The sequence below is a fragment of the Manis javanica genome, chromosome 10 (assembly GCF_040802235.1).
Source record: "Manis javanica isolate MJ-LG chromosome 10, MJ_LKY, whole genome shotgun sequence".
NCBI classification, from domain to species: Eukaryota; Metazoa; Chordata; class Mammalia; order Pholidota; family Manidae; genus Manis; species Manis javanica.
Genome location: NC_133165.1, coordinates 50,618,778 through 50,623,876, shown reverse-complemented (window position 1 = coordinate 50,623,876; position 5,099 = coordinate 50,618,778).

The window sequence follows — 5,099 nt, the reverse complement described above, 5'->3', positions numbered from 1 at the left end:
TTCTCTCCCTTTCCGCGCAAGGGACGCGCGGAGCGGCGCTGATGGGGGCCGTCGGCGGTGGTGGCCCCTGGCGGCCCCTGGCGGCACTGCGCCCGGCGGGGAGCGGTTCAGGTATCTAGGTCAGCCAAAACTGCGTAGACACTGTATGTCCTCAAACACTAGTTATTGACATGAGGATAGGCCTGACTTTTATTTATTCTCTGAACTCTCTGAAACACATATGTTTAAAACTTTTTATGCCGTTTTCTTGCATAGATAGTAAAGTTATTTAATAGATTAAAAACAGTATAAAAAGGTGAAAAAATCAAGTTAAATATATGTTCTAAGACTAATAAATATGGGAATACGATAAAACAATATATATGTCTTAAAACTTAATGTATAAATACCATTGCTCATAAAAATGGGTAAATGGGGGAATTTAAATGTAACTAATCTGCTAATTTCTTAGCGTGGAGCACAAGGATATTGATTGAAATCCAATCACAGAACAGTGACTTCAAACTCTGAATACTGCCTGGATAAACAATCCAATAATGCTTTTAGCTTTATTTAGGATTCTTATTACTTTTGTTAAATTCAAGTAAAATGTCTTTAAAATAGAATTCATAGTATGGTTCCACTGTTGTAAAATTATTTTTATTTTGTGTTAATTATAAATTGAGTATCTGTTATATGCTAGTTGTTGAGGCTACAGCAGTAAGACAGCCAGGCAGTCTCTTCTCATAGAGTTTGCATTCTAATGGGAAGATAGATGATAAGCAAATAAACACATACACCCACCCTTCCTCCAGCAAAAACAAAAAACAAAAACAAAAACAAAGAACACCTCCAGGCAGTAGTAATAAGTACGATGAAGCAGGAAGGGGACAGTGAGAGAGTACAGGAGGTGTGTTATTTTGGATGCGCTGGTCCCTGAAGGCCTCTCTTAGGAGGTGACCAATCAGAGGGCAGGAAAGCCACCTGCCCCAGGTGATGCCAGTGCTAGCCGTCACTGGACTTCTCTGGCATCTAGACTGCATCACCATCACTTCAGTACTGGTTAGGCAATTGTATCACCTTTCTGGAGTGGTCAGTGAATAAATGGTCAAGGTCTATTTTGAGAGGCAGTCTTCCAATTCTGCAGAAAACTGGCACCAAAAATGTAATTGGAATCCCAGGATCAGGGCCCATAAGATCAGCTTAAGCCCCCAGTGACGCACCAGCCTCTGATTACTCCTTCCTGGCCTCACTCTGGGGCAGACCCATGTCTGTGCAGCATTAACAGAGGGAGGGCACTTGACAGGAGCCTGATAGCCTGCTAGGCCCACAAATGGGGCCCTCTCTTCCCACAACCTGTCTGTATTTCTGTATTGCATTTAACCTTTTTGGTCAAACATAATAAATCACCTCTTATTTAAATGACATATTTTGGGAAAGCTTCTTTTCCCTTCAGTAAACACATAAAAAGAAAATGTCAGCCTTCATGGTCTAGACAGTAAGTATCAAGTTTGAGATCAAGTCCTTAGCAACTGGGGAAGATTTAAGAAAGAACACTGGTGCTTTTTAGTAGCTCTCATCAAAGGGTGTATAAGCATAAACTATATCAGCTTCCTGCACACATCACCCCCTGGCCCTCAGTTAGCCTACCCTCCTTCCAGCCTATGTGCACTATTGTTTCATCCCTTCTGTTCCCCCAGGACCTTGTACTACCAGTCATCTCATTTCCCTACATCTTCAAACTTTCTTCTGGCTCTTTCCCTGGAGACCTTAAACATGCCAAAGTTGTTCCTAGCCTAAAAACAAAGTCAGAGGCCACCTCCACTGACCTTTAAATCTATCTCTAATAGCACCATTCCTCCTTCCCAGTCAAGCTTCTCAAGGAATAATCTACAATTTGTCTTTAATTCCTCACTTCCTACTCTTTAATTCACTCAAATCTAGATTCTGCTCTGCACTTCCCCTCTCTCCAGCCACTGAAGCTCTATGTAAAGGTCGCTACTTCATCTCAAATTGTCAAGTCCAATAGGAACAACCTCCCTGGCCATTTCCTTCCTAACTTTTCATGGCTCTATCTCCTCTGTTCATCATTTAAACTTTCTCAGGGTTCTGTCCTTGACCCACTTTTTTTTTGGAAATCATTAATGAGGAGTCATCTTTATTAGGCAGTTCTTAAAATACTCCCTAGCTCCAAATTTCTGTGTTAATATGACCAGAATCTTCCAGATAAAAAGACAGACTCCTGGGTACAAAATTGAACATCAGAAGTTGCCTCGTGGAGGCACTGAGAGAGACATTTGTCTAGATACAAGGATATGAAAATTTCAATACTCATTTTATATACGTTTACTTTGCTCTGTTTATTAAAATTATTTCAAATGTAAGACAAAGATATAGAAGAATATAATCAACACCCTTGCATCCCCAACCTAGCTTCAGCAAATCAAAATAAGGCATTTAAAAAATCTTTTACAACTTTTTGCTGCACACAAGGAAAGGTATCAAAGGAGTGTGGTGACACACCCATGTAACCACGCCCCAAAGCCAGAAGCAGGACATGGTCCCCAGAAGGCCCGGAACTGCCATCAGGCCACTGCCCACTGCCCGAGAGGGCACACGTGCCTGCCTTTCGCCGCCTGGGCTTGCTTCAACCCCCACACTTTACGTGAATGGGATCCAGCCTGTGTCCTTTGCGTCCAGCTGCTTTGTGAGATTCCTCCATATGCGGTTGCCTAGAGCCGCGTCTCAGCCATTCTCACTGCGTGCAGGATTCTGCCATGTGACTGTCTCAGCATCTGGGTGCCCAAATGATGGGTATGTGGGTAGCTGTCAACGGAGGGCTGTCAGGAGAACCATTTCTTTGAGTCCCCAGGCTCTAGGTGAATGCATATCGGCATTTCCATGTGGTCTACGTGGGAACGGAATAGCTCCGTCACAGAAGGGGCCTGGTGATTGACCCACTCTTTTTTATTGAAGCATCATTGATATACAATCTTACGTTGGTTTCAAAGGTACAACACAGTGGTTCAAGTTACCTATATTATTAAACCTTAACCCCTCTAGTGCGGTTTCTATCAACATTGAAAGATGTTACAGAATCACTGACTATATTCTCCATGTTGTACTTCTGACCCCGTGATCAGTTTATATTGTGATTGCAAATTATTGTGCCTCTTTATCCCCATCACCACCCCAACCCCTCCCTCTTAGTAATCATTAGTGACTTCTCAGTGTTTTTGAGTCTACTGCTGTTTTGCTTTGCTTTTATATTCCACAAATAAGTGAACTCATATGGTATTTGTCTTTCTCTGCCTGGCTTATTTCAGTGAGCATAATACCCTCTAAATCCATCCATCTTGTTGCAAATGGCTCATTTTTTCTTTTTGGGCTGAATATTCTATTGTGTGTATGTACATCTTCTTTATCCATTCATCTGTTGATGGACACTTATGTTGCTTCCATATCTTGGCTATTGCACATAGTGCGGTGATAAATATAGGGGTGTGTATATATCTGTTCTGTCCTTGACCCACTCTTGACTTTAACACGTTTTCAGAATTGATTCACTATGGTTTTAATTCCCACATGCACCCAGCCCTGCCTCTTTATCTGCCTATTACCAGGTGATCTAAGAGCACTCAAATTCTTTCCCCTCATGTATTCTCTATTTCGATTGCTGACACCATCACCCACTAAGCCAGAAATTTAAGAATCCTTAATCTCCTAGCAAATCATGCATTTAGTCCTGTTCATTCCTCTTCCCTCCTAAAGCTCTGTCCAGTTCAGTTACTTTACTCCCATGGCCCCTGCCACAAGTCAGGCCGTTATGGTCATCTCCCCGCTTCCTTGCATGACCTCCATCAATTTATCATTCACACCGTAGCTAGGGCAGACGTTTCACCTCACTGCTCAAACCCTTCAACAGTCCCTTCACTGCAGAATAAAGTCCAGGTCTGTTAACATGCTCCACAAGCTCCCTGGCTACCTTTCCAACTCCCTGATGCTTTCTCCACAGCATAATTAATTCTCTTCTAATATGGACAGTTAACAAACAACCGTCCTTCCTGCCTGGAATATATCCTTTGCTTCTGCTCTGGCCTACTTACCCAGCAAGACACCTAAGTTGTCATCCTCCATGAAGCTTTTCTTGAATACCCCCAGGTTGTGCTGGGCACCAACCTATGAGCTTCCATAGCAGCACTCTGAACACATCCTTGAAACTGCAAACAGAGCATTTGATTTATTGCTCTATGTCACAGTCTCCCTCTCTAGACTGTGTACCTCTGAAGGGCAGTGGCCTCCCTGCAATCACTTCCACACCTACTATGTCAAGTATGTGCTCAACGTTTATTCAACTGTTACTGAACTGGAATTACTGCTTAGCTCTACTGTTTTCTCAACTCCTAAATCATGATAATATGTGTTTCTCGGGATTCCTGAGTAAATGAAATCTTTGTGAAAAGCCCTCTATTATCTATGAGGTGTCAGCAAATGAAGTATCTCTCATTTGAGGTTGGAGATAGTGGGAACAGAATTAGTATAGGAGAGAAAGTTCAATCTTTTATTCAAGTATATCATAGGATAATAATGTAATTAGCAAAAACCATATAACAAATATCATTAAAGGTATCTTTAAGAGAGAAGTAACAGAGAAAATAGTCACACCATATGGATCATGAATATACTCTCAGTAAGAATGTTGGCCAAATAAACATGTAGCCTGTGATAAAATTTCCAACGACATAACCAGGTTAGGACCTTAAAGATCTCCTTCTAATCACTTAGGCAAAGGAAAAGATAATGTACTCAGCACATCTATGCTGTTGGTTCAAAGTGAGTCTAGTGATAATGCAGACACTGGTATCAAGGATGTATGTGGGAATGAAAAAAGACAATGGCATTTCTAAATTAGCAGATTTTAATAGGTTCTGTATTACTTTAGTACCTATGTGAAAATCAAGTATTACTAATAGCATAAAAGGCATACTGCATATTAGTATGTTAATTGAAATTCACTCTTACAATGCAAAGTACCATTGATGAAATATTCTAGGTGTAAAATAATTTATTTCTGAAAATAATTTTTATAGCATAAGAAAAAAATAACATAACAAGCAGAA